General features: G+C 39.6%; 1 non-coding gene across 1 annotated transcript; it reads right to left on the bottom strand.

Annotated features, from left to right (window-relative positions):
- Nucleotides 1-4,134: 4,134 nt before the first annotated feature.
- Nucleotides 4,135-4,240, bottom strand: LOC138759680 (U6 spliceosomal RNA). Its single transcript, XR_011355023.1, has one exon. It is a non-coding gene; the product is annotated as a U6 spliceosomal RNA (small nuclear RNA).
- Between the last annotated feature and the right edge of the window lie 16,638 nt (nucleotides 4,241-20,878).

Here is a 20,878-nt window from a genome sequence, read left to right as displayed (position 1 = left end):
ATTAATTGTGAAGGGATTTCAAATGATCTAGCTGCAGACTTGCACAAGTCATGCAAGAAAGTGTGACCGGGTCATTGAATTTTCCTGGGCGACAGAGTATATCGTAATCATAAGTAGAAAGCTCATTGCGCCAACGCATGATCTTATCGTTTTTAATCTTGCTCTTCAGTTTAGTGTTGAACATGTAGGCAACAGATTTTTGATCAGTCAATTAAGTGAATTTCTTTGTGATTAAAAAGTGTCTCCAATAGGGAATGGACTCTACAATAGCTCGTGCTTCCTTTTCGATAGAGGATTGCCTGACCTTCGGTCCATGTAATATTCGAGAAAAAAAGGCAACAGGTCTGCCAGCTTGATTTAGCGTAGCTGCTAAGGCCCAATCTGATGCATCAGATTCCACTTGGAATGGTAAATCCTCATCAATAGCTGATGTTGTCACCTTGGCTATATCCTGTTTGATGTTTTCAAAAGTACGGAGGGTTTCTTCAGTAGTTTTAAACAGTGGCTGTGCTTTATCTGTGTAATTGGGCACCCAATGAGCATAATAGGAGAAAATCCGCAGGCAATGCTTGAGAGACTTTTGTGCTGCAAGTGGGGGTAGATCCATGAGTGGTCTGATCCTCTCTTGGTCTGGGCTGATCCCCCTTTACTCACTACATAGCCTAGTATAGGCAGGCGTTTAGTGCAGTATACACACTTGCCATTGTTAAGGGTTAAGTGCAGATGCTTGGCCACATGGAGGAATTTTTGTAAGTTTCTGATCATTTAAGTCCTTTCCACATATAATGGCATTGTCCAGATAAGGGTAGGTGGCTTGCAAGTTAGAAGCATCTACTAACTTATCTATCTCTCTTTGGAAAACGGACACACCATTGGAAACTCCAAAAGGAACTCTTAAACTGAAAAAGTTTGCCATCTGCCTGAAAAGTGGTAAACTGCCTTTCATCTTTGTACCTGATGATAAGCTGATTACAGATCAATTGTGGAATATATTTTGTATTGTGCAATCTGGTTTACCATGTCTGAGATATGAGGCAGGGGATAAGCATCTAATTGCATAACCTATTTATAGTTTGGCTGTAGACTACGACCATTCTAGGTTTCGCCCCATTTTTGACAACTACATCTTGTGCGCACCAAGGATTTTTACTGGGTTCGATGATTTTTTCTTTCAATAAACATCTAAATTTGTTCTTAATAAAGAGTTTGTTCTTTTTGCTATAGCGCCTACTCTTTGCAGCTATAGACTTACAATCCAGAGTTAGATTGGTTAAAAGAGGTGGAGGTTTCATCTTTAGAGTCGATAACCCGCAAACAGCCTCTTGGGGTACCGTGGTCAATGGTAATGGGCTGTTAAGTGCCAATATGATACTTTTCATTTGGCCCCGGAAATCTAATCCTAAAATCATTGGAGCACCCAGACTGGGGAGCATGTTCAATTTGTAATTTTTATTTTCATTTCCATGTATCTTCAGGATTATTTTACAGCAACTTGTAACGTCTCATTTTAGTTCAGAACAAGCCATAGAAATTTTGTGCTTAGACGGATACAAGGTAAGATTCAGGGCGCTTGCAGTCGTAAGGTGGATATAGCTGTCAGTACTGCCCGAATCGAACAAACAGTCAATAGGCTCCCCGCTTACCTCCACTTTCATCTTGATTTATTGAGATCGACATCAGAACAGGGACTCCCCGAGGCAGTGATCTGTCGGAGGTCGCTATGTTGCTGGTTCCACTTACGATTTCAGAAGAAGAAGGAGAAGAGGAAGAAGAACTAGATGAATCGTTGGCTCTCCAGGTCAACACAGCAGTCTTGCAGCGGCCCCCCCGCTTATTAGTAGCGCTTGAGCGCTTCTTCTTCTTCTTACTCTTCAACTCACGGCATGAACTAGGTGAGGACTCTTGCGTCTGGCAGGCTCTGGCCCAGTGCCCTCACTTTTCTGCAGTTGGCACAATTGGCTTGCCGCGCGGGGGCACCGAGAGCGAATGTGTAGCATCTTCTGTAGTGGCTTTTATGCTGCAGTTTAGAGGTACTCATCGCTGCGGGCAGGCCTTGAGGGGTACTGCTTCAGCACCTCTTACCTTCTCGAGGGCTTTAGCATTTTGAGGTACAGCCCTAAGGGTCTTTACTTGTTGTAGAGCAGCATTAAAGGTTAGGCCCGGGGTCTCCAGTAAATGTTGTCTGATGTACCCCGACTCCAATCCGCTTATGAATGCATCCAAGCATCAAAGATTCTCAGTAAACTTCAGCCGTGACAGCAGCTCAAGTACAGGCTCTGGATAGCCCTTTTAGTGCAAGCACAATAGCATCTTCGCTCTCTCCCGCTTTTTATTTTCGAGTGTGAAGCTGATGTCTTGCGAACAAAGTGTTTTTTTTTAGCATATCAGAATAGGTTCTGAGGAGATTCAGTGCATTCTGGTAGACAGCTGTATCCCTAACCATGGAGTGGGGTACTTATCCAAGGAGAGCCACAAGATGGTCCATTTTTGCTGTGTCTTGCACAAGATTGTTCACTCACATGTATGCTTCAAAACTCTGGAGCCAGTGGTGAAAAATTTATCCAAGCTCAGGTGGCATCTTGATCTATCTCGAATCTTCCAGGCTTCAGGGAAGTATCCATGATTGAGAGTGTGTTAATAAAATTGATATGCCATAGAGATGGACCAGACATGTATAATGCTAATACAGGGCTTTTATTAACAGACTATAACCACCACTAAAATGGCCAGTGAGAAAGCATCTCCATCTGTTATATCCATAGGGTGGAGTTATCACTACAGCCACAGCCAATAGCAAGCAGTCAGTATAATACACTCCTCCCCATTACATCACCATACAGCACTGGTGTAGGAGGCAGGAGATGCAGCTGGAAGGGTCGGGGGCTCAATCCTTCATATTGCTCAGAAGGGCAACCAGTTTAGCAGAGTGGCTTGTTCTCCCAAATGGCATAGCACAGGTCAAAATAGGACCAGTGTAAAAGTCCTCTGCCACTCCTGCCATTATGATCATTGACCTGATGAATTTTTTTTTCCTCAGGGACTTCATCTTGTTTATGACCTGCACCTTGACTCGAGTAAAGCCATGCTCTGTCAGCATTGAATTCTTTCCTGACTCCCCCCCCACCCCCCCGCAACCTCATTACCGCTGGTTCTAGTTTGAATCTCCCACTGGTAAATCACAAGCACACAATGTCATCAATGCATCATAGTCTTCGACCATCCTGCACCCAGCCAGCCTTGTAACCCTTTTAGATAGAAACCGTGGTGAAACGCATCATCTCTGATAACCCCTCATCCCACCTTAGATGCATTTATATAAGTAGGTGAAGCAGTTAAAAGGCAATGAATTCCTGTCTTTTAAAGGCAGTGTAAAAGGGGCTAATGACAATTGAACCTCTCATCAGGCTGCCAGTACCAGCAAATGATTTAACTGATGCCTCTCTTACCTTTGGGCTGGTTCCAACTAAGAACTCAACCACCATAAAGTCAGATATGTGTCTGGCCAGTTCATCAAAAAAAAATCAATTAACATTTAATATTTTATACATGGATAAATATTGTCCTATAGAAGTTAATGGCAAATCACGTATATTCACAGCAATGCTGTGCTGGTCTTTTCCTCTTATTTTTGCATAAAGTACCTTCAATAGACTTACAATACTGATAAGTACATTTTCCATGTGATATTAGTGAATGTCTAATATAGGTAAGTAATCAAAGAAATACTCATAATGATTAAAGAAACATTGATGCATTCGGCTACTTTTACATTCCAATTATAGCAGCAAACACATGAAACAGGGATACACTGAGTATACAGTATATGAATATCAATACCATATGTCCAGTGCTGGTTCCTCTTTATTCTTTTATTTTAATTTAACAATCAGAAATTCAATTAGTTGCATCTGGTTTCTCAATTATAATCTTTATTGCTTGAGCTGTTACAAATGTTGGACTCTGATGGTGACTGATAGTTAATTCATTGAAATAGAGCAAAGGTTTTGTTCTAATCAGGTGCAAGATGTGCACGTATTGAAATTGGTGCACGATTCTTTGATGAATGGTAAAAGGGATGGAGTTTTATGATTTTGTTCGGTGACAGAAGCATGATACAGATTTTTTTTTTAATTAAAAACTATGGAATGCTTCATGAATATGCATGTCATCCTTGTGCAGGGGCCATGCTAATCTTCTCTGTATTGTTCCAATTTTAGAATACACTATGTGGTGCTGAAGTGACCGAAAGCATGAGACAGTTGAAAAGAAATGGAAAAACATCCCTAGGTTCTGTTATCAGAATGAAATGAAGGAACCATGACTTTCCACCCTGTATCTGACCAAATCATTTAATTGTACACATGCAACCAGATGAAACATCTCGGGAGGCAATTCCAAAGGAGGACATGGTCATAGGTTACTATAGAGAAACAATGTGTTTGTATTTGTTAATTTAAACAGCATTGCAAAAACAACGAATGCAAACATACTGTTTCTCTCTCTCTGTGTTTATATATAACATATGGTAACCTATGACCTCCTTTGCAATGCCATCTTAGAAACAGCATTTCTCTGGACCACAGTGCACAAATAATGATCACACATATATGTAAAAATATAATTTAAAATAAATACATGCAGGTAACTTGGAATGAATTACTCAGTTATTGAAAAACAAACTGCACATATACCAGGAAGCAGTAAAAGCCAAGCTAATTTCCAACAACTCCTATAATCCCAAGGTCTTGTTCAATACCATCAACTCAGTCATTGGTCCCTGTATTGGGAAGCGTCGTGGCTGTCATGTGACAGCACTGCCACCCCCCCCTACCTTGTTGGAGGACACACCAGCTGCCAATCCAGCCTGTCTGTATTTGTTCTTGGGCCATTGGGTGTTGTAATTGGATTAACCCTCCTGGGACTGAGCCATTGGCCCTTGCTAATAACCTGGGCTGAGGTGCCATGAGTTGCTTGTTCTCTCTCTTTACCAGCTTTGGACTACCCTGCTTCACTCCAGGCCTAGAAATTTGGAAGGGTGCTGGAGAAACTGTTGGTAAGTTGTGTGCTATTAAAAAGATTGGGAGAGTTTAATTAGTGTCCCTAGAGCCTTACTTGCATTGAGCTAAGGGGCATTGTAGTAATTTATTTTCCTTGATCATTGTATGCTCCTGTTCATTGTACGTATGTGTGTGTATTTTATTCCCATGCTATTTTACCCATGCTTGTTATTAATTGTCTGCTATTTCTTTTCCATGGCTGCTGTAAACTGTGCATGTGTGTGGACACTACATCATTTCCCATTTCCCAAGCTTACCTTCTTTAAATAAAATTCTTCCCCATCAAAACTGTGTTCAGTTGATGTGCCTCTGACCAAATATGAAGAATTTTTAAAATTCTTCCTAAACAAAATTGGGAGTATCGGGAAAAGCATTTCTCCCCATCCCCCAAATCTGTAACCTAACTGTACCACAGTTCAGTTCATCTAACCTGGACTGTTTTAGCCCCATCACACTATCTACCCTTAGGGAAATTGTGTCTCTATGAAACATACAACATGCACCCTTGACAATATCCCTATTCCTGTCATGAAGGATGTTTTTGACATAGCTGGTGCAAAAATCCTCTATTATTTCAGTTCCCAGGCCATTGGTACTGTTTGAATTTGTTTTAAATTGCTGTTGTCTAGCCCCTCCTGGAGGGGGGAGGGGGGGGGGAAACAACCTAGACCCCATCACATCCAAAAATTACAGACATGTTTCTAAACTTCTATCCCTGTCAAAGGTCCTTGAAAAAGTTGTTCTTAACCAATTGCTAACCTACCTCCATCAAAACAATATATTGGAAAGATTTTAGTCAGGTTATAAAGCCCACCAGAGCACAGGGTTGGCCTTACTGTAAGTGTATAATGACCTGCTCCTTTTTACTGACTCTGGTGGCTCCACCATTCTAATTCTTTTGGACCCTAGTGCAACATTCGATACAGTGGATCATGTTATTTTGATAGACCATCACCTATATGGGGTCAGTGTCAATGGCATTGCCTTGAAATGGTTTAAATCCTATCTTAATGATAGGACATCAGTTAATATGGGCAAATTTTAATCTTCCTCAGCTACCCTTTCCAGGGGGGTCCCACAAGGGTCTATTCTAGGCCCCATTATTTTTTTCTTTATAGATGCTTCCCCTTGGTTGTATGATTCAAAACCACAGAATCTCTTTCCACTGATACTCAGGTCTATCTCCCCTTGAAACTTAATGACCAATCAAAGATAACCTCACTATCTCAAAGACAGTGTTGGATGGCTCAAAACTTCTTGTAGCTAAATGAGGGCAAATTTGAGGTTATCCTATTTGGTCCCCCTAATCCTCCCGATATTATCTCCAATAGTCTTGCTAATTTATCCACCCTCATTAAAACCCCACGTCAAATCTCTTGGTGTAACATTTGCTTCCACCTTCTAGTTTGGCAAACAAATTAATGCAGTAGTTAAAAACTAGTTTTTTTCCCGCTTCACACTATTGCCAAAATCAAATTATTCCTTTCATTTAAAGATCCATGCCCTTATGTTCTCCCATTCTAACTCTATTCTAACTCTCTATATACTGGGATTAGTCAGTCCTCATTATCAAATCTGCAACTGTTTCAGAATGCTGCAGCCAGGCTCCTGACTGGTGCTAAGAAGAGGGATGATATCACTCCTATTCTTGCCTCCCTCCATTGGCTCCCAGTACAGCTCAGAATTGATTTTTAAGTTCTCCTGTTTGTCTATAAAGCCCTTAATGGGCTATCCCCCTCTTGTATCACGGATCTCTTAACTCTTTATTTCACTTCAAGAGCTAACTTGGGGCACTTGGCTGTTACACACTTAAATTGTAAACTCTGAGGAGATCGCACCATCGCTATTGCAGCCCCCAAACTGGAACAACATTTTTCCTTCTATCAAATCTGCCTCTTCCATCAACTCTTTTATAATCCAGATTGAAGATGTCCCTTTATTCACTAGTATTTCGAGTCCTCCTCATGCATCTGATTGCTACCTTGTGTTTTAACCTCTCGTATTTATTTTGCTATGTATTTTAAATAGTTGTCTAGTTGTGATGTCCTTTTGATCTGTAGAGCCCTTTGGTTGACATGAGTTGCTTTAAATGTGCTATATAAATAAATAAATGAAACTAGTTATAGGATACCATTCATCAATCTCTCAGAATGGATCAGATTAGTGACATACAATTCCAACAGGCATGGAATCATTGAATATTTACTGCAGAGAAAGAGACTTTCATGCCTAAGTTCATTCCCAGAAGTAAAAGCCCTGAAGCTTGATTTGCTGAAACCCTCTCCCTGTTGCACAGTCAATTACCCTTCTCCATCAATCTCCCTATTGAAACACAGAATTTTTGGTTTGTATGATTCATATGAAAAACAATTTCCAAATCGGAATATCTCTCTGCATAACTATCTCGATGGTATTGATAAAACGGTGCCCTCCATTATGTTTGGGACCAAGTCACTTTTTTTCCTTTATTTGCCTCTGTGGTCCACATGTGATTAAAATTTTATTAAAGGGTATTTGTATTCATTTTTCTTTGACCATGTTGAAATTACAACACTTTTTGGACATATTTCAGGGCATCATAATATTTGGAATATAACAATGGTATGTACATTAAAGTAGTCATGTTTAGTACTTTGTTGCACATCCCTTGCAATGCAATAACTCCTTGAAGTCTGGAATTTATAGACATTACCAGATGCTGAGCATCTTCTCTAGTGATGCTCTGCTTCAACCATCTTAAGATCCTACTTACTTCAAGGGTTTGTCTCCATAAGTTTTCTCTTCAGCAGATAGAAGACATAGTCAATTAAATTTAGATCAGATGACTGACTTGGCCATTCAAAAAAAAAATTCCCATTTTTACCTTTGGAAAAACTCCTTTGTTGCTTTAACAAAATGTTTTGGATCCTTGCCTTGTTGTAGAATGAAGTGACGTCCAATAAGTTGGAGGCATATGCTTATACTTTAGCAGATAGGATGTTTCTATAAACCTCAGAATTCATTTTGCTTCAGACATCAGCAGTTACATCATCAATGAAGATAAATGCGGCAGTACCTGTGGCAGCTATACATGCCCAGGCCATAACACACCCACCACCATGTTTCACAGATGAGGTGTTTTGGATCTTGGGCAGTGTCTTTATGGCTCCATTCTTGGCTCTTGCCATGTCTCTGATATTGGTCTCCTCTATCCATAATACCCTTTTCCAAAATTCTGCAGGCTCTCTTTTTTTTTTAGCAAAATGAAATCTAGCCAGCCTGTTTCTGTGGCTAACTAGTGGTTTGCATCTTGCAGTGTAGCCTCTGCATTTCATTCATAAAGTCTTCTGTGAACAGTAGTCATTGACACATCCACACCTGCCTCCTGGAGTGTGTGTCTCTCTTATCTGTCAGACAGACGCTTTGGGATTTTTCTTCATTGATTTTTTTTTGGTCAACAGCAGTGGTGGTCTTCCTTGGCCTTCTTATACCTTTGCGATGAATGAGCTCACCAGTATGCTCTTTCTTCGTAATGTTCCAAACAGTTGATTTTTGTAATCATTAAGTTTGGGGGATGTCTCTTACTGTTTTATTTTTGTTTTTCATCCTTATCATGGCTTCTTTGACTTTCATTGACACAACGTTAGTCCTTGTGCTGAAGAATGGCAACCACAGACTCTAAGCTTTATGTTCCTGTTAGGTTAAAAGGAGGGGCAAAAGGTTTGAGAGAGCCGTGGTTTTCAAGGAATATTGGAAACTTGGTTTGAAGAAAAAGGGAGGCGTACATTAGATATAAGAAGCATGGAGTTAAGGAGATGTTTGAAAAATACATTGAATGTAAGAGGAATATTAAGAGAGGAATTAGGAAAGCCAAAAGAAGGTATGAGGAAACTATGGCAAGCAGGGTGAAAACTAATCCAAAAGAGTTCTACAAATATTAATGGTAAAAGGAAAGCTAGAGACAAAATTGGTCCCTTAGAAAATCAGAGCGGAAAACTGTGTGGAGCCTAGAGAAATGGGGGAGATATTGAACAGTTTCTTTTCTTCGGTATTCACTAAGGAGAAGGATATTGGGAGATGTGAGATAAAAAAAGCAAATTGGGTAAATATGGGGAATATAGAGATTACAAAAGGTGTAGTTTTAAGGCTTTTGAAGAATATAAAGGTGGATAAGAATCCGGGACCAGACGGGATCTTCCCTAGGACATTGAGAGAAGTGAAGGAGGAAATAGCAGAGGCTCTGTCGGTAATTTTCCAAATGTCATTAGATATGGGGATAGTGCCGGAGGATTGGCGCATTGCGCATGTGGTTCCATTATTTATAAAGGGTTCAAGGAGGAAGCCTGGCAACTATCGGCCTGTAAGTTTGACGTCTGTGGTAGGTAAATTAATGGAGAAAATTCTTAGAGATAGTACTTATAAACATCTGGATAGACAGGGTCTGATCAGGAGCACTCAACATGGATTTGTGGGAGGAAGGTCATGTTTGACCAATCTGATTGAATTTTTTGAAGAGGTGACTAGGAATGTGGATGAGGGTAGCGCAGTGGATGTTGTCTATATGGACTTCAGTAAGGCCTTCGATAAGGTACCACATGGAAGGTTAGTTAGGAAGGTGCAGTTTTTAGGTATAAATTTTGAGATAGTCAAATGGATTGAACATTGGCTGAAAGGGAGAGGCCAGAGAGTGGTAGTGGATAATTGTCTGTCAGGTTGGAGGCCGGTGAACCAGTGGTGTGCCTCAAGGATCTGTATTGGGCCCATTGTTGTTCGTTATATACATTAATGATCTAGATGATGGGGTGGTGAATTGGATTAGTAAATATGCAGACGATACTAAGATAGGTGGAATAGTGGATAATGAAGAAGGTTTTCAAGGATTGCAGAGGGATTTAGGCTCTTTAGAAAAGTGGGCTGAAAAATGGCAGATGGAATTTAATGCTGATAAGTGTGAGGTGCTTCATTTTGGTAAGAAGAATCAGAATAGGACATATGTGGTAAATGGGAGAGCATTGATGAATACAGAAGAGCAGAAAGATTTAGGAGTAACGGTACATCGTTCCCTGAAGGTAGAAACTCACGTAAATAGGGTGGTGAGGAAGGCTTTTAGTATGCTGGCCTTTATCAATCATTGCATAGAATATAGGAGTTGGGAGGTGATGTTGAGATTGTATAAGACGTTGGTGCGGCCTAATTTGGTGTTCTGTGTTCAGTTCTGGTTGCCTAATTATAGGAAGGATATAAACAGAGTGGAGAGAGTGCAGAGAAGGTTTACCAGAATGTTACCTGGGTTTAAGTATCTAGAGTATAGGGAGAGATTGGACAGATTAGGTCTTTATTCTTTGGAGCGTAGAAGGTTGAGAGGGGATTTGATAGAAGTAGTTAAGATTATGAAAGGGATAGACAGAGTGGATGTGGATAGACTATTTCCATTAAGAGGAGGAAAGATTAAAACAAGAGGACATGAGTTAAGAATTAAGGGGCAGAGGTTTAGAGATAACATGAGGGGGAACTTCTTTACTCAGATAGTGGTAGCCGTGTGGAATGAGCTTCCGGGAGAAATAGTGGAGGCGGAGTCAATTGTATTATTTAAGAAAAGGTTGGACAGGTATATGGATGAGAAGAAGATGGAGGGTTATGGGCATTGTGTAGGGAGGTGGGACTAGAGAGGGGTGTTTGGTTCGGTGCGGACTGGAAGGGCCTAATGGCCTGTTTCCGTGCTGTAATTGTTATGTTAAAGGTGATCAAAAGCTTAGAAGCAAGCCGAGCTCTCTTGTGTCTGCACCAATAAAGCAACTGAACATTCCTGAGTACTCACAAACACCTGTGAAGTCAAAGGTTGCAGACATTATGGTGCCCTGAAATGGGGGAACTATGTATAAAAAGTGCTGTAATTTCTACACGGTCAAACCAAAATACATACAAATAACCTTGAATAAAATCTGGAATGTGAACTGTAGTCACGTGAATTGTTTGATTACAAATTCAAAATTGTGGAGCGCAGAGGGAAATAAAGGAAAAATGTCTTTGTCCCAAATATTATGAAGGGTGCTGCAAATTTATTTTCTTGGTGTGACACCAGAATTATTGTATTGGATTATATTGTCAATATTCAGTAAATGTATTAAACTTTCAATGGAAATCAAGACAAATCTGGAGATGGTAAAAATCTGAAATAAAAACTGAACATGATGAAAATACTTAATTTGTTAGGTTGCATTATGGGGGAAACTAACATTCCGATGAGGGATTTCAGATCCGAAATTTTAACTCTGAGCCACTTTCTGCAAAAGTTACCTATCGTTCTACAAGTTTGGAACATTTTCTGTTTTACTTTTAATATTTTATTTTAATTTTCAGAGACTCATAAAATTTAAACAAACTATATAATCTTTTTTAACATTCATGTAACATATGATCTGTATTTATACCCCTCCCACCCCCACCTTTGTACAACTGAAAATAGTCAATTAAATTATATTTAAAAAAAAAGAACATTTTTAAAAATAAGATCAAAACAAAACTGAAAAAAAAACACATTGCCTGTGTAGTGTCTCACTTTGATCACGTTCATTTCCCTGCTGGGATCTTTCTTTGGCTTGGCTTTGCGGACGAAGATTTATGGAGGGGGTAAAAGTCCACGTCAGCTGCAGGCTCGTTTGTGGCTGACAAGTCCGATGCGGGACAGGCAGACACGGTTGCAGCGGCTGCAGGGGAAAATTGGTTGGTTGGGGTTGGGTGTTGGGTTTTTCCTCCTTTGCCTTTTGTCAGTGAGGTGGGCTCTGCGGTCTTCTTCAAAGGAGGTTGCTGCCCGCCAAACTGTGAGGCGCCAAGATGCACGGTTTGAGGCGTTATCAGCCCACTGGCGGTGGTCAATGTGGCAGGCACCAAGAGATTTCTTTAGGCAGTCCTTGTACCTTTTCTTTGGTGCACCTCTGTCACGGTGGCCAGTGGAGAGCTCGCCATATAACACGATCTTGGGAAGGCGATGGTCCTCCATTCTGGAGACGTGACCCATCCAGCGCAGCTGGATCTTCAGCAGCGTGGACTCGATGCTGTCGACCTCTGCCATCTCGAGTACTTCGACGTTAGGGATGAAAGCGCTCCAATGGATGTCCGGGCCTGCTGGGATAGATTGCTACAATACCCCTATTTTGAAAGTGGGTGGGTGGGGTGAGGCAGGGAAGAAACTAATCAGAGTGTCTATATTTTTCAAGTAAGGTTGCCACACTTTAACAAATGAATCATGTTTCTTCATTAGATTGTACCTGATTTTCTCCAGGGGAATGCAACTCTGCATTTCCACATTCCATCGTGTGATATTTAGTTGAGAGTCAGACTTCCACGAAACTGCTATATACTTCCTGGCTGCTGGCAAGACAACTGTCATGAGCGAAAACCCACGTACCCAATGTCTCCCAAACTGTACACTTCTGAATCCTGTGGAAAATTCACTTTTGGTTTTTTTTAGGATTTAAAAATAAACTTAATACACAAAAAAATTGATTTTCATCTGCTCATGTCACAAGGGGTCCTGTCCTGTTTTGTAAAGAATTTAAAGTTGCCTTGTGACTTTCAGTCATTTGTCCCTGGGAAATGCTCTTCATTGAAACTGTCCTTTCTCTCAGATTTTCTAAGTTGCCTCCTTGTGAAGCTTGTGCTCCATAGCTGCATTGTCCAACTTCCTGAAGAACTGGAACTTGTCAATTAAGCAAATGGTCATGGTTTTGTTTTGGTGTCAACATTTTATGAAGTGTTATGAAACTCATTTAGATGTGACTCTGGCCATGAATGAGAAGCTGTTGCTAGTCTATTCGTGAGAAAATACTGCTCTATGCTGCCTTTGTTTGAAATATAATTGGGGCATTTTGCTTTAATAATTGAAGTATTGGGTAGAATTTGGAAGTGGATTTTGTTTAGACATCAAATTATAAAGGACAGTGATGTGGTCAGTCAGAATGTATGCTGTTAGCAAGGCCTGCTTTTGTTCTTAAAATAATTATATTTAAAAGGGGAAGATAGATCTGAGAGTTTTAAACCATTGGAATCCAAGTGGGAGACAGCCTCAAATAAATGATTGAGGCAATTTGCAGACAAATATACAGCAAAGGATCACTTTTGAAATATTGAAAAATTAGAATATCAAAATGATATGTTACTCTAAGACTACAAATCCCTAAACAGAAATATCTAGGCTCACATTCTAATGTAGTACAAAGGGAGCACTGCAAAGTTAAAAGTTGTGGGTGCCAACTCAGATAAGATATTGAACCAAGGCCCAATCTGTGATCTCATAAATCATTCGATGGATTATTGCAAAGATTAGTGTTTAAAAGGCTTCCACATAAACACATGAATATGCAGGGACTGAAGGGATATGGATCATGTGCAAGAAGCAGAAATTTAGTTTAATTTGGGCTTCATGTTCAACGTAGACATTGTGGGCTGAAGGCCCTTTTCCTGTACTATACTGTTCTATGTTCTTTGTTCCTTTGAAGAACATGGGAATTCTCCTGGCAAATACTTATTAAAAAAATTAGTTGGTTATTGCTCTTGGATATTGAATGTATTTTTGAGAGAAGGAACTATGCTGGATATGATTTTAATTGCACACAAGAGAGAAATAAAAACTTCCTTTGGCCTTTGCTGATCTCAACTTGAGAGATTAGAAATGTATTCTGTGTTTGTGTGGAAACTTTTTTAAAATGTGAGGAAGAATACTTTGGCAGTGAAGAAATATAAATGAATTTTGAAATGGGGCAGAGAATCCATTTAATTTATGGTGTACATTTCAAACCATTTGGACTTTGATAACTCTCTCTAATGAACATTGTCAGTGTGGATATTTTCTCTCCTTTTTGAGCTCCTCACTCGCTTCTGAACATATTCTGAGATCATTCATCAGTGGGGGACTTGATTTTCTTCAGAAGTTTAATCATCAGAGAAAATGTACCAAATGACTGTTCAAATCCTTGGTTTAAATATCACAATGTTGTCTCGTGGAGTTAATCATACAGTTTGATGTAAATTTGTCGAGAATTGTTTCTTAGTGATAACGCAAGTATACAAAATGCAACTTTATCAACAATGCTCACATGGAAGAGAAAGTCTTTGGTCCATTGTTATTTTGCTGAGCAAACCTGGTCTTCAGAAGCCAAAGGAACTCCAGAAGAGAAATAGTGAAGAATATGGAAGAGGAGCTCAAAGTATACAGCCTGGCGTGAGGTTCATTATCAGAGGAGTTACAAAGTATCTTGGAAGCCTTAATGAGATAAAGAATAATAAATGAATCATTGCTCCATAGTGTTACGAGCTCAGAGGACCCCAAAACCCAGCAGCAATAGAGATTCACCAAGACAAATGGTTACTTAAATAAAAGTTGCTTTTAATTATCTTTAAACATGGAAACAGTAACAAACTTTAAATTGTCACTATTGACTTACTTAACCTAACTCCCTTCTAATTCTAAGCGCACATGTATGTAATGTGTTAAAGTTCAGAAAGGTTCTTTGATTCACAATCCAATCTCACTTCTCATTCCTCCAAGTTTACTGGTTGCAGGCTGTTCTTGTACTGTACACAGAATTTAACATTTATGAAGTTCACCAGACTTTGGTGCTGGAAAGATGAATGGTTACTGTTCAGGAAGGTTCTTGACAGTTTTGAGAGAGAGATTTGTTGTTCGCTGGACATTCACAACTGATTCCTTTTAATCAGCCGCTTCGGTGTCTTGCTGAAGGAACCTGCCCCCTCAGAGTTCTCCAGAGGATAACCTCCTCCTTTCAGGTCACCACAGAGTTCCTTTATTTCTCATATTTCAAGTGAAACATTGGACAGCCAGTCTTCTCCTCTTGCATGAACCATATGGACTTTGACCAGGCTGAACTAAACAGTCACAACCCATCTTCCAAAATTGGGTTTTCCACAATAGGTTTTCCACAAGCTTGCCAGCTTGTCCTGTTCCAGTCCCAGCTGCTGTTGCTAACTGTATCACTGCGAAACTGATCTCTCTCTCTCTCTCTCTCTCTCTCTCTCTCTCACATTTTAAACAAGGTCTGTTTTAAAGTGTTTGTATGAGACCTACATGAAAAACACCTTCCCCAATTTATCTCCCCAAAACATATTTATTAATCTTTATTAATTATAAAGATGACAAACAACAATGAATCTCTTCTGGTCCTTTAACACCAGCTCCATAGACAAAAGCTAGTAGCAGCTCTATTTCCTACAAAGGCTTAGGAAAGTCCATCTCCCATCCTCTATCTTCACTATATTCTACAGAGGATGCATTGAGAGCATCCTGTGCAACTGTATCATCACCTGGTTTGGATGCTACACCCCAGACCGCAAGACCCTGCTGAGGATAATGAAGTCAATGGAAAAGAACATTGGGGAACATCTACACTCGATGCAGGCAATAAACATTGTGAAAGACTCCACTCTTCCCATATGTGAACTTTTCTCCCTTCTCCCTTCTGTCATCTGGCAGAAGGTACCATGGGACTTGGGCCCTTGTGTCTAGAGTGGGAAACAGCTTTTTCCTCAAGCCATCAGGCTCATGAACTCCCAGTACAGATGTGGATAGAGTACTGTGGCCTTTCAGTGTATATGTCTTAGTACCTTAATATTTTAACGTGTTCACTACTTTCCTAATTATGTAAGTATGCTCTGTGGTCCTGGAGAAATGCTGTCTTGTCCTACAGTGCGAGCATGGTATGAACGATAAAGTTGACTTGACCAATGAACTAGATTTTAATGTGGTAAATTAGATCAGAAAGTTTGCTGATGACACAAATATTGGAGGTGTAGACGACAGCAAGGAAGGCTTCAAGGCTTATAGAGGGATCTGGAACAGCTGGAAAAATGGTCTTAAAATTGGCATATTGAATTTTCTGCAGACAAATGTGAGGTGTTGTATTTTGGAAGAACACATCAAGGTAAGAGATTCATGGTGCACTGAAGTGTGTGGTAGAACAGAGGGATCTGGGAATACAGATACATAATTCCCTGAAAGTGGCAACATGGGTAGATAGGTTTGTCAAGAGAACTCAGTGGCCTTCATAATTCAATGTATTGAGTAGAGGAGTTGGGATATCATGGTAAACTTGAATAAGACATTGATGAATGCAAAATTGGTGCATTGTGTGCACTTTTCGTCACCTAACTACTGAAAAAAAATCAATAAAATTTAAAGAGTGCAGAGAAGATTTATTAGGATGTTGCTGGGACATAAGAAACTGAGTTATAGGGATAGGGTAAACAGGTTAAGAATGAATTTCCTAGAGTGTAGAAAAATGAGGGTAGATTTGATAGAGGAATACAAAATTATGATGGGTATAGATAATGCAAGTAGACTTTTTTCACTGAGGTTAGATAAGATACAAACTTGAGGACAAGTGTTAAGGTTGAAAGGAGAGAAGTCCAGGGAGAAAATTTGGGGGAATTTCTTTACAGAGTGGTTGGAGTACGGTACAAAGTGCCAGCTGAAGTAGTTATTGTGGACTCAATTTCAAGAATTAAGAAAAAAATGCATGGATGTAAGAGGTATAGAGGTATGTGGAATGGGTGCATATCAGTGGGACTAGGCAGAATAACAGTTCATACATACTAGAAGGGTTGAATGGTCATATTCTTTGGTTCTATGCCCAATGTGATGGGGATACTTTATGATGTTGGCTGTCATTTCAAGGCAGCATCTCATATAACTGTCTCCAATGGAGAGGAGGTTAGTACCCCTAATGGACTTGGCTAGGTCTGTCATTCCTGCTGCCTTCTGCAGTCCTGGTCATTTGAGTTACTCAACCAGGCTCTGATGTAACTCGTCAGTATACTTTTCACAGTACACCAGTGGAAGTTTAATAGATTGCTCAACGTGTCAAATCTCCTTAGACTTCTTAAAAAGTAGAGACCATGGTGTATCTTCTTTGTAGTTAGATTTATGCTTTAATCACCTCTCTTAATTTTTAAACTGAGTGGCATGCTGAACCTTTTCAGAATGCCTTTGAGAACCTTTAGAGGGTTGTCCATAACTGGAACAAGCAGTCAGAAAAAGTTGTAGAAGCATGTGTGACTTGTTGTTTCTTATTCTTGACAAAAGACTTGTGTTTTATTGGTTACCTTTTTACTTCCTATGGATTTTGAATGACCTGCTGAGTTTATCCTGTTCTTCTGTGTATTGCATGAGATTAAGAGAAGTGCAAAGTGAATTATAGCTTCACATGAAAGACTGGGCTCTTAGATGATGTGATAGGAAAATGTGAAATGATTGCAATTATGTAAAATTTCATAAGACATGAAGTGCAAGGTGGGATAGAATTGCAGGCCAGTGAACACCTTTTGAAATGTTGAAAGGAAGGGAGGGAAAATGTCTTTGATGGTGGAATTTTGTTGAAGTTGACAGAATCTATGAAAGACAATGTTCAAAAATGGAGTATTGTATGCAGTTTTAGTCAATTAACTACAGGAAAGATATTAATAAGATTGAAATGGTATAAAGACTATTTGCAACAATGTTTGAGCCTTGAGGAGCTGAATTACATGGAATGGTTTCGGTGTTAAGACTATTCCCTGGTGCCAGAGAATGAGGACAGATTTGTTAAATCTCTCTCTCTCTCTCTCTCTCTCTCTCTCTCTCTCTCTTTAATATATAGGGTAAATGCAAACAGTAATTTTTCACTGTGGTTTGGTGAGGCAATAACGAGAGGACATAGCTTCAAAAGTGAAAGGTGAAATGTTTAAGGGGAATAATATGGGGAACTTTTTCCACCCAGAGGGTGGTGAGAGTATAGAATGAGCTGCCAGCAGAAGTGATGGATGAGGATTCAATTTTGATATTTAAAGGAAGATTGGCTAGGTACATAGATGGGAGTGGTATCGAAGGCTATGGTCGAGGTTCAGGTCAATTGGACTGGGTGAAATAAATAGTTTAGCATGAGCTGAAGGGTCAGTTTTTCTGCTGTAGTGTTCAATGGGGGTCTGATAGAGGGATATGGATAACATACAGGCAGAAAATATTGTTTAATTTTGGCATCATGTTCCAAACAGAGCTGTGGTCTGAAGGGACTGTTCTTGTGCCACGTGTTCTATGTTCATCCCTGTTAAAACATCTCACATTCCATTGTCTGTCTATGTGGCCACAGCCTGTTTTCCTCCAACTCTGCTTACTGCTGCATCCCTCATTTCCTTCTTCTCCACTACAGGCAGCCTTCCATTTGGTGGCTTTAAGGGTTTTTTCTCTCTGCACTTTTCTCAGAGGATAGAGACCAAGAATCGGCTTGTGTGGTCCAAAACAATATTCTTGTTCTCGACAGCTGCAAGACCACTTTGAATATTTTGGATTTCAGAAAGGGTTGGCTAAGGGATCACTCACTTGTGGTTGTTAACAGCACAGTGGTAGAGAGGTAAGTACCTTCAGGTTTCAGGATTTCACAGAGCAGAGGGACTATTCCTGAACCCAGCACATTGAAGCAATTGTAAAAATGGCACCTCAATGCCTTTAGTTTCCAAGAGGTCTGAGAATTCAGTGTTTTGTTGAATACTTTATCAAACTTCCACAGTGGCACTGCGGGAAATATATTGACTGGATGCATCACAGCTTCATTTGGAAACTTGAGTACCTAGGAATGCAATAAGTCTCCAGAAAGTTGCAGCCAAGCTTATCACAGGACCTGATGACGTATCATCCAAGAAAGCAGCCGGTATCACAAAGTATCCCCATCACAATGGTTGCACATTCATCTCGCTGCTTTCTTCAGCCAGAAGTACAGAGTTGAAGACCAACACATTTACGTTCAATAAGTATTTTTCTAGCTGTGGTCAGATTCTTATCATAACACTTCTCCAAGTCCACCAAAGGTCTCTCTGCACTATTGGCAGCGCATGCTTTTTTTGCACTGCTACAACTATGAATACTTATCTCACCTTTTGTATTTATTATATTTTTCTCATGCTGCATTGTTTTAATTGAATGTGAACTTGTTGTTTTAGTATGTTTTATGTAATATGCAGATGCAGTAAGCAGGAATTTCATTGTCTAAGTATGTGACAATAAACATCCATCAACATCATCAAGGCCCACATTGCTAATCAGTCGACTGCAAAATATCTTGAGATGCTTTATGATGTGAAATTTGTAATATGAATTCAATTTAATGATAAAATATTCACATTACCAAATATTGTGCTGGATGGTGGTTGTTTTTCTCGAGATATCCCCTACTCAAACTAAACCAATCAAGTTGTTAACTTGATCAGTTGAAAAGTTGTTTATCTCTTGAATTCATCAAGTGGTCTTCAATCACTCAGTTGAATACAGCTGAAGTCCATAATGACATGCATTTATATGACATAATGTCATTTTTTTTTCTAGACATTGAATCGCGGTTAATGATTGATAACACTGAAACATTACTTGAAGACATCTTTGAAGCTGGATGGTCACGAAAGCTTGATGCTTCAAGAGAGAGTGCAAATATAATTTTCATAAAAATGTTGGGGCTTAGATGATTTTTGAGATTGATGCATTTTTCTAAAATGCAACATTAATTTAGTTTTGGCAGGAGAGGAAGTAGGAATCTGAGACTGGGCCTGCTCTGTGATGTGTAGTTGACTGATGAGTGCAATGACCTCAAAAGACATGCGTTTCCTCTGTGAGTGTCTTATTCAAATCCATTCTGTCTCTAGTATCTTGGAACAAATCAGTTCCCTCATTTATATGGGTACAGGAATCCCTTTTGATGCAATATGATGAATTGTGATCACTGTCAGATGAAGGTAACAGTATCAGAAGCATTGAATGATTTAATGGCCTGAAGCAGTGAAAACCTTTCTTTAAATTAGTTTTCAGAGCCTCAATTCCAGTTGCAAGGAGAGGTTTTCATCTGCCAAATGGAAAGATGTATAGATCATCAGGTAAACAGAATGAAGAAAGTGACCAGAAGGTCTCCAAACATGACATCCTCCTCTGAATGAATTCTCCACATTATAAGTTTGCACGGACACTAGTTTACCTTGTTGTCTATGTTAAAAACTTGGATGACAATGCATTTTGCATGATTAGTAAGTTTGCAAATTACACCAAAATTGGTGTCATAGTTCACAGTGAAAAATATTCTGATATTGCAACAGGATCTAGATCAACTGGCAAAGTGGGCCAGGGAACGCTGATTGAATTTAATTTGGGTTAAAATTGTGGAACAGGCTTAAAGGTATAGCTGCATAGAGCTCCTTGTCTTCTATGAAAAGTTGAATGAATCCTTCCCAAGAGCATCTTCCTGCTTTGTTGACATTATTTGTTGAGGTCAAAAACTACAAATGAGAATATGGATGAATCCTGTCCCCTTAGCCCAGTGGTTCTCAAACTTTTTTATTTCCATTCTGTGCCATCGGTCCTCTGTGATTAGCAAGGAATTGCACATAATGAGTCATTTAGGTATGATTAAAACAGTGATTTTCAATCTTTTTCTTTCCTTCCCCATACCACCTTGAGCAATCTATTGCTAATCACAGAGCACCTATGGGATAGGGAATACTTAGTGGTATGTGAGTGGCAAGAAAAAGGTTAAGAAACATTGCCTTGGCCCCTTGCTATTTGATCTAGCTTTAGAACGACTGGCAATAGCCCTTAGAGTCACTCATGAGGTTCAAGGGATAATTAGAAACTGAATAACTTGTAAGGTTTCTTTGTATGTAGATGACATATTAGTTTATATTTCATATCCTGAAAGATCTATCCCAGGTATGTTATGAATTTTCTCAATTCAGCTTTCTCTGGATATAAATTAAACTTTCATAAAAGTGAACATTTTTTCCAACTAATATGCAGGTCCCTCTCTAAACTCAAG

Source organism: Narcine bancroftii, chromosome 3 (assembly GCF_036971445.1).
Source record: "Narcine bancroftii isolate sNarBan1 chromosome 3, sNarBan1.hap1, whole genome shotgun sequence".
NCBI lineage: Eukaryota > Metazoa > Chordata > Chondrichthyes > Torpediniformes > Narcinidae > Narcine > Narcine bancroftii.
The sequence above is the reverse complement of the archived record's forward strand: the minus strand, read 5'-3'. Positions and strand labels throughout refer to the sequence as shown.